This window comes from Olea europaea, chromosome 9, assembly GCF_002742605.1.
Source record: "Olea europaea var. sylvestris chromosome 9, O_europaea_v1, whole genome shotgun sequence".
Taxonomy (NCBI): Eukaryota; Viridiplantae; Streptophyta; class Magnoliopsida; order Lamiales; family Oleaceae; genus Olea; species Olea europaea.
The window spans coordinates 12,717,528-12,727,857 of NC_036245.1; the positions used below are offsets into that span (position 1 = coordinate 12,717,528).

General features: G+C 30.2%; 1 pseudogene; it reads left to right on the forward strand.

The window, feature by feature from the left end:
• LOC111399972 overlaps positions 1-8,884 on the forward strand; it is a 17,621-nt pseudogene extending 8,737 nt beyond the window's left edge.
• The last annotated feature ends 1,446 nt before the right edge of the window (positions 8,885-10,330 follow it).

The window sequence follows — 10,330 nt, forward strand, 5'->3', positions numbered from 1 at the left end:
TTTATTCTTTTATACCACTAGTTTCTCCCAAATATTCCTTTTTATTTGGTAGTTTAAGACTTTTTGATTTCTTTATCAACCATCTATTATGAAATGTTATTTTATAGTCTTCTTCTTCTTCTTTTAACTCTGTTATTTCAGGCTTATTTTTAGTTATATTAAATTCATATTCTTCTAGAATAAGATTTATTTGTTTATTTGGTTCCACTATTTTACTAATATCCTTACATTCCTTATGGATTTCTATGTATAGTTTATTAGAATAAATATTCCCATAATTGGAATTAGTAAATGTATATAATGCCCTATATTCCATAGTCATAATTTGGTCTCCTGGTTCCATTATATCATTTCTATGTAATTTGAAATGTAATCCTAAGACTTCATTAAAGTTTTTATCTTTCAATGGGACACAATATTTTGGGTAACAAGTAAATATTAACTTTTGATATGCTAAATTTCCTTCTATAGTTCCTAAATAACCATCTTCAAGATTTATAATTCTTCCATCATGTAAACTTACAGTTAATGGTGAATCTATTCCTTCTCTAAATAAGGATTTAAACATTATTTGTATTTCTGCTAAATAAACATATTGGATCTTTTCACTATGCTTTTTACTTATTTTTGATAATAATTCTGATACTGTACTTTTTGTTAAAAGATTTATTTTATGTGTTCCTTGAGTGGTTCTAACATCTATAGTTTTTTCAATCTTATGGTATTCATTTATTGCTATTCTTTCTATTCTCCATATTCTATCTAGAATTTCCCATTTTCCTATTTTCGAATCTAAGGATAACTTCTGTATTTTCTTAAATTTATTATTATCAAATGTTACTTTTAATCCATAACCTTCTAGTCCCTCATATTCTTGGATTTCTATGTTATTATTTTCTATTTCTTCAATTTCTCTATTCAGATTCTGATCCATAATCTTCTGAATCTACTTCACTTATAAATATTTCTTGATTATTATAATTTTCAATATCAGATATTTCACTTAATTCGCTTTCTATTTCAAAATAATCCTTTTGTAATATTCTCACTTTTTTCTTTGTGCAATTTGGACTTATATGGCATATTTCTCCATAATTCCAACACTTGCATTGTTTCTTATCTTTCTTATAAGGTTTATTTTTCTGTATATTATTTTTCTTTTTGTAATATTTCCTTCCAGGTTTTATGTATTTTTTCTTAAAGTTTCTATATTTTTTAAACTTCCTGTTTTTATATTTTCTTTTATTTCTTTTTTCAGAATTACATCCCCATCTTGTAGGTTTTTCCATATCTTCACAACATATTCTAGTTAATTTTCCTGATTTTTTCAATAATTATCTTTGTTGACATATATATGCTAGTCTTTCAAACAATAATTTTATTCTTGATCCTAGTGTTCTAGATATTCCTATATTTTTTTAATATATTTTTCAAATTCTATTTTAAAATATATTCCCCATGAACCTGGTAATTTATTATAATACATATCTTGATATACTTCTTGATTCTCATTACTATAAAATTGAGTATAATAGTATTCCTTGAATTCACAAGTATATTCTTTAATTTTACACATATCACAAATTGTTCAATTAATTAGCTTAACTCTTGCATTATCTTTTTATCGTATTGCTTTTTCTTCATAATTTTTTAGCTAATTTTCCCCTAAAAATTCATCTGCAATATATTCTACCAATCTTTCTATTCCTAGTTTATCTGATTTTATTATTTCTGTTTGTACATTTCTTTTTATTAATGATTTTGTATCACTACTAATTCCTTCCCACCAATTTCTAACATTTCCTTCAAAAGATGCAATTAGAAAATCTATTCTCCTTTCAGTATTTTCCCATGTATCATCTTTATTATATAAAAAGAATAATATCATTGAGTCTGCCCAAGTTATTAAGGCTTTCTTAGTATCTATTTTGCAATCTAAATCTAATTTTGTTCCTCCATGGTTAACAGATTTATCATAGTTATTATTTAATTCAAATCTATTACTATATTTATTTCCTTTAGACGGTTGTTTATCTCTTATTTTATCATAAAATTGCCTATATGATTTATTATACATTGGAGCATAGCTCTCATCTGGATCTATTGATTCTTGTTTAGAGGTTCCTATGGGATTAGGTCTTCCTCCAGTATTCATTAAGATTTAGTATTCATCATCTATGCTTCCTAAACTTAAATGATCAAAATTATCTATAAGCAGATCTAATTCTTCATTCATCTTCTTTGTCTTGATTTTCTTCAATTTTTTGTTTACCTAATATTTTTTCTCTAGATTCCTCTTCTTCTATTATTTTAGGTAATATATTTTTTCTAAACTCATCATCCATGCTTCCTGTTTCTATTATTATATTTTTCCTTTCAATATGTTTTTTCCCTATTCTGGTTATTTCTTTTTCTATAAATTTTTTATATATTCTATTATTCTTTTCTTCATTTTCTTTTAATTTTCTGACTTCAAGTTTCAATATATTTATATCATTTCTTGCTTCTTTTATTTCATTCTTTACTTCTTGTACATCATTTATTAATGTTCTTATTAAATGTTTTAATTCTTCCATATGTTCACTGATTGACATTTTATCTATTTTTTGATTGACAATAATAAAATACTATACACTCAGCATTTTTACACTCTTTTATCATATTTTTGTTTTATAACTTCAGGATTTGTTATCTCTTTTAATTTTTCATAATACCTTGCTTTTTCTTTATACATTTCTTGTTTTAATTTTAAGATTTGTTTTTCTTGAGTTTTAGTTATTTCTCCAGGTATTAATAATTCATCTAAAATTTTATTATTTATTAATCTTATTCTTTCTAACTTCCTTTCTAAAATATTTTTAGTTTTTTCCATTATATTCTTATGATGATTCATATATTTTTCTATGATACAATTCATTTTCAAATATTTCGCAAATTATTTCATATGTACGTCTATCTTTGATTAATCCTACAATTAATTTATGTAATATTTGTTCCTTTATTTCTCTCGGTAAACTCCTAGTTATATATAATGTTATTATTTTTAATTTATTAGGGATGGGGTTGTAAAATATATAACATCCTTTTTCTTCAATACATTGATAATAATTATTTATTTTTAAGATTTCCATGATAAAGTAATTTCAGATTACTATGAAATCTATTTCACTCTGAATTACTTTTAATATACATATTTGCTTATAATCTTCAAATAATATCTTTTTAATTATTTTCTCTTTTAATTCTAAAGGTAGATTTTTAATTACTCTAAAAAATTTTAATACTTCGTTTATATCTTTACCATATGTTCCAACTATATTATCTTCTTCTATATAGCCCTCTATGTCATAAATGTATTTTACCTGGTACCTTAGTCTATTTTTATAAGTTTCAATAATTTCTAAAATCATAATCTTTTGAGTCTTTTCCTTATTTTTTCAATTTTCAATATCTTTTAGGTAATTTATTTTTATATATTTTCTCATGATCTCTATGGCTCTGATACCAAAGGACGAGTGCTACTATGAGCGAACAAAAATCTAATAATTCAAAAATCTAATAATCATAAAACTAAAATTATAAAATTTTTTAATATTCCAAAAACTCAAGATAAAGACTAATTTTTTGTATGCTTGTGGTAATCTATTTTTTATTAATCTTCTCATAAATTTTTAAGTAATTCTTCAAAATCTAGTAATGTCTGAGAATTTATAATATCAATATCTGTTATCATATCTATGTCTGTTTTAAAAGGTATATCATATTTTGAGATATTTTTCTTTCTTTTTTCTAATTTATCTATTATATCTTGTATATCTTTTATAATTATTGATCTTACAATTCTTTTAGCAAAATTTTCTAATAAATTTTCTTTGAAACATTTTAATATTTCTTGTGATGCATATAATTGTTCTTGATATCCTATCTTATCAATTTCTTTTTCAAACTTAATTTCTTTTTTATTTTTAACAATCTTTTTTATATTATATGGTCCTCTCTTATATTTGGGTTTTTCTATTTTATGATTATTCATTAATAATTCTCACAAATTTTAGAAAAATTATTTGTTAATTATTTAAGGACTTAAATAGAAAATTTATATTAGATAAAGGGTTGTTTTTTAATATTTGTTTAAGGGTGTTTTAGGTAGTTCAAAATGTTTATAAAAGTCAAAGTTCATTTTGGAAAATCCTTCTTTTATTTGGGTTATTTTCATGTATTTCCCCATTATTTTAGCAATCCTTTGTCTCTATGATAATAATTTGGCAGCAAAGAATTGTTATCTTTGAACTTACCCTTTTATATAGAAGTGGTGCATGATTAATAGTTGTATTTCACAATAAGAGCACGCTGGATGTGCTTGGTCAACTCATACTAAGTAGAGAAGTAACTTTGTTAGTTTCAAAACAAAACTTTCACCAGTATTTTCTTAAGCACAATCAACATGCTCTAATTTGACTATTTGAGTTCCCCAGAAATAACTTGAAGATAGAAATCGTTAAGCCAAAAGTATCTCTTCCACAAGTTTAAACCTGATGTGCTTTATTGAGTCATCTTAATGGTTACTGAATTAAAATTGGATTCTGATTGCAGGGATATGCTGCCAGGGAATTTGCCAAGCAGGGAGTTAAGCCTGGTGAACTGGCCATCATTTCAAAAGAGGCGGTATGCTCGTAAATACTCCTTTCAAGAATTATTTTTCTCCAAAATCACAGCTAAGCTTCCCTTGCATCCGGGCATGACAAAATTTCCTATATGTTGTCAACTGTTGGATAATAAGATCATTTTGAAATTCATGGGAATAGGTATTCTAGGTACTTATTTGGTTGTTACATATTCCAAAATCAAGAGAATATAAAGCCTTTTTTATTAATTAAGGATAGTGGTTCTCTGTCCAACATTTGCAGTTCTGTGAAATTCTATTTAACTATTTGAACCTCCTAACAGTTATTCTTTTTTAGATTATGATGAATATGTTAAGTAAAAAAATGGATCAAATACGAAATGGGTCATGTGCCAACAGATAGAGGTGACACCGATTGAGGTTAGATTTAGGGAAGTATGAGTTAGGTACTTGAGCATGCATTGCGCAGATTTAGCGAGGGGGAAAAAACAACTTTTTTTTAAGATTGACTTGTTCTCCTTATAACATTGTAAAAAGAGAGAGGTAGACCAAGACTATCATGAACTATTGTGATGGCTAAGGATCTGTTTGGATTAGTTCTTCCAATAAATGTAGCTATGTATGGAATGGAGTGATGAAAATGATTATGTAGCTGACCCTATATTTAGTGGAAACTAAGCATCGTTTATTTTTTGATGTTGTTTGTAGTTTTCACCCGATGGTCCATATAAATCATGTTTCAATACTTAAAAAGGGGGGATTTATTTATAAACACAGCTTGACCTGCTTATCTACACTGTCAAGAGCCATTTGTGTGAGCATAAATTTCTGTCAACTAATAAAAAAAAATTGGGGTGAATAAGTCAATGTGCTATGCACGCTTTCTTTTAAACAGTCTAGTATCTCTTTAGTGAAATTAAAATGCCTTGTTTTTGTAGTATGGACTTAGCATATTTGTATAATGATGGTTTCAGGTGGCTCCTTATGAACGTCCAGCACTCAGCAAGGCATACTTGTTTCCTGAGGGTTAGTTATTTACCTTTATTGTCAATTGATGTTTATGTTATGGAAACATACGTTGTTTCAATAATGCACGAATTTATAACAAAAAACGAACCATCTCAGTATTGGCAAATCTATATAACGGAAGAAGTATCCAATGATCTGACCAAGATCAGAGATTATACGTGTCGTCTATATATTTTTGAAGCAAAGTTAAATTTCTTAACTGGTATGAGAGATACATCCTACTAAATTCTACTGGCAGTGTTAAAATTTTTATTCAATAAGTTGATATTTTGTTCTTGTCACGTTGAAATGCCTTCAAATGTATAGCTATTTGTCATTTGTATCTGTCTGTAGTTGTCAGATTTCCACCTGTTCCCTTCCAAGTCTCTTCATCTGTTTAGACATCTCCAGTGGAAGTGTCATTGATTTGATTTTTCTAGAGGAACTGCAAGACCTCCAGATTTCGATCTAATAGAAACGTGGTTTCTTTTGATTTTGAATTTTTTACAGGAACTGCAAGACTTCCAGGTTTCCATGTGTGCGTTGAAGTGGAGGAGAGAGGCTCCTTCCTGAATGGTACACCGAGAAAGGTAAAACTTTAATTCTCATCATATTTCTGCAATTTAACTTTAAAATTTTAAAAACCCTACTTGAATACGTGCTCCCACTAGTTTTTGCCCCAATTTTCTGTCTTCTGATCAAAATTATTTCGCATAGAAAAATTCATAAAGTGAGCTCATTTTGATTAATTCCAGGGATATCTTTGATCCTTAGCACGGAAATAGTCAAGGCAGATATTTCTTCAAAGACACTTATCAGTGCAGCAGCTGAAACATTTAAATTCCAGATTCTGATCATAGCAACCGGTTCTACTGTTGAGTATCATATTCTGGGCATTATATCACATTCAATCATTTGATCTTGTTTCAGGCACTTGACAGCAGTTAGCTGATTGTGTATACCTTTTGGCAGGTTATCAGATTGTCCGACTTTGGAGTACAAGGGGCTGATGCCAAAAACATCTTTTATTTGAGAGAAATTGATGATGCTGATAAACTTGTTGAAGCAATCAAAGCAAAGAAAAACGGAAAGGCTGTGGTTGTTGGTGTAGGATACATTGGTCTTGAGCTCAGTGCAGGTCTCAGAGTCAATAACGTTGATTCCACTATGGTGTACCCTGAACCTTGGTGCAGTAAGTTGAAAATTGTAATTAAAATTTTCATTTATGAGTTGTTTCAAACCTTTAATTTTATGGTTTATGTGAAGTTGACCAAACATAGTGTAAGCTATAATGGTACGGACATGCTTTATGCAACTAGAGTATTCTGAGCTACTCATAACTTTTTTTTACATCTATGCTTTTTGCAGTGCCTAGTTCACAGCTAGCATAGCTGCCTTTTATGAAGGTTACTATGCAAATAAGGGTATCAAAATCATTAAAGGGACAGTAGCTGTTGGGTTTGGCACTAATGAAAAAATAAGTATGTTCTCGAGTAGATGAAATTTCTCAATTAGTTAATTCTTGACGATCTTCATAGTCAGGATATGTGGTAATTTTTTACATCTTTTAGGTTACAGATGTAAAACTTAAGGATGGCAGGGTGCTGGAAGCAGACATTGTTGTTGTTGGTGTAGGTGGAAAGCCTCTTTTAACCTTGTTTAAGGGTCAGGTTGAAGAGGAAAAAGGTGGAATCAAGGTTTGCGACTTCAATTTTTCATGTTCCCCCTTGTCATTGTTTTGATCAGTTATGTGCTTGTTGAATTTGTTTTTCTCTGTCCTTGATGTTTCAATGAGGTGGTGAAGGCATAAACAAGATATACCAAAAAAGGAGGATAGAAACAAAGACTTCTCATCTCAACATTACTAATACTGGGACACTCATCATTATTAGTCCTGGAGCGATGATCTCTAACTGTCTCCAAGAATTCTAAAGGGAACAGTGTAGCTGTTCATTTTTAAAAGAATTATTAACCTTAGTAACAAATGTGCATTGTGAATCTGCAAGAACGTCCTCATGATTAATGATCACTAGAAACTGTCAGCTTAAATAAATTATTCTTTCTCCATGCATAGTAATAAGACATATAAAAAAGCAGATCTCTTTATTATAGGGTATGATGAACTAAACAGTGCCAACCTGTGAGCTTAAAGCTGTCTTGATAATGGTCATGTGTTAAGTCATTGTGAATTCTAGATGTGAATGTGAATCTAATGCTAAAACCTTTCACTTGCAGACTGATGCTTTCTTCAAAACTAGCGTTCCTAATGTATATGCTGTTGGCGATGTTGCCACCTTCCCTTTGAAATTGTATGGTGAGATGAGAAGAGTAGAACATGTTGATCATGCCCGCAAATCTGCTGAACAGGCTGTCAAGGTGTGTGATGTCATCATTTACACAATTCTATTTGCATTACCTTACACACAATTAGTCTGGTGTTCATTTGGGTGCGTCTCCCAAGGGTAATAGATAACCTAGCTTATAATTTTGTTGTGAAAATTTGAACCCCGAAAGTTAACTGAAACCCCGAAAGATGGCAAAAATAAGCTGATAGAAGTTTGATTGGTGATACGCATATGTGACCGTCCAAATATTTGAATAGCCTCACCTCATCTGTAGTGAAACTTAATACTAGATTGTGTGTTTTTCGAGCAGGCAATCTTTGCTAGTGAACAAGGAAAGTCAGTTGATGAATACGACTACCTTCCCTTCTATTCCCGTGCCTTTGATCTGTCATGGCAGTTCTATGGCGACAATGTAGGTGACACTGTCCTCTTCGGAGACAGCAGCCCTACATCTACAACTCACAAGTTCGGATCATACTGGATCAAGGATGGGAAGGTTGTGGGTGCATTCTTGGAAAGTGGTACTCCAGAAGAAAACAAGGCAATTGCTAAAGTTGCTAGGGTCCAGCATCTAGCACAGAACTTGGATAAACTAGCCACAGAAGGTCTCACATTTGCCCGTAACATTTAACTATTTTGATATGGTACGAGGTCAGGCCGTGGAGTTTGAACATTCTGGAATTGGTTTTCTTTATTTACCCAGAACTGGTGGCCGGGGTAAATTAACCGATTCTTTGGTGGATTATAGAGTTTATGTCTGGCTTTCACGTTTTATTATATTTCTTGGGAAATAAAGTATTTCTTTTAGTTGTTTGGTAACTAGAAGAGATTTTGTACCGCTTGCACCCCACATGTTCGACTGATGCAGGTATATATGTTCATTCTAAAAGATTGTCTACTATCATCATATTACTTCTTCTCTCTATATATGTTCTTGTCCCAATTTTTTTTTTTTTTTTTCAAGTTTCAATATCCAACATGACACCTCCTCTAACATGTGTTGAGGTTCCACATTCAAAATCTCGAATAAAAAATAAAATTTATTAAAGAAAAAACTCAAGTTCAAAACAAGATTTCATATTGAATTTGGAAAGGTTATCTGAGCATGCTATAATTTTGCTTCTTGGAACTAATGGTGCATTATGAGTTATAAATGACTATCAAATGGCAACAATTTTTATTTTTTTTTTAAAGAAAAGAATTTCAAATCTACTTCGAAAGACAAGCTAAAAATTGGACAATATTTTTAAAGTCAATGGTTTAGTTTCTTTTCTGAATTTTGATAGGTTTTCCCTCATTTCTAGTAATTTCAGGCGTGTTTTGAATTCAATTGTTTATGTAAAAATGAGTAAGATGGAGATTCCAGCGTTATTGACAAGAAAGCGCTTCTTGATTGAGAATAGTTAAGTTTTCAATACTCCTATTTTTCATTTGTTTATTTATTTTTTTCCATTTTCAAGGGTGTATTTAGAGAGTCGAATTATGGATCTTAAATTTTCAACCCTTTTTTGTTATGCAAATATTTTTATTTATAAACATTTTTTGGGCCTTCTTGATCATTTTTGCGAGTTAACATTCCATTATCATTATTTTGGAAGCTATGATTTTGTTCAATTTTCAAGGTTTTGTTGAGGTTTGTATTTTTGACACTTGTTGGACAATTCATTGTATGCACACATGAGTTTATCGCAATGAAGTTTAGGTCAATTTTGTCACAGTTTACACTTAATGCTTTATGTAATTGAGGCCCTTAATTTCGTTATTGGCTGGGCCTTCCCACTATTTTTAACCAAGTGATTGATCATTGAAGCCCTAGCCATGCAAGCCCACAGCTATGTAGAATATATTGATCAACTTCAAATGTTCATATTGTCTGTGTCATTAATGAGGCATGATCTTCTACACATCACAATCCCTTTCCAGCAAAACTAAAATTCTTGCCGTTGAGCAAAGGCAATTTGGACCAGAAAAACCCGTGCTCAAAGTATATGAGTCATCTTCAAATAATATTATACATTTTAACAAAAAAATGACGTGACAGATTTTATATCGTTCATTGATTTGAAAAGTTTTATGGTCAGGGTACACATTTGGATTGATACGCCTTGACGATTGAGACGTAAATATTGGTACTATTGCTGGGCGCATGGTTGGGCCGATACGCCTCGACGGTTGAGAGATAAATATTGGTACTTTTTTGAGTAATTTTTATAATAATGAAATAATTTGGGAATGCATCAGGCACATTTTATGTATTCTTCAAATCTTACTTTGAGTATTCTGCTACGTCCGCGTAGCCACTACGGCACTACGTAAGTACGCGCCGAAATGCCAAAGAAGGCCAAATATCTGA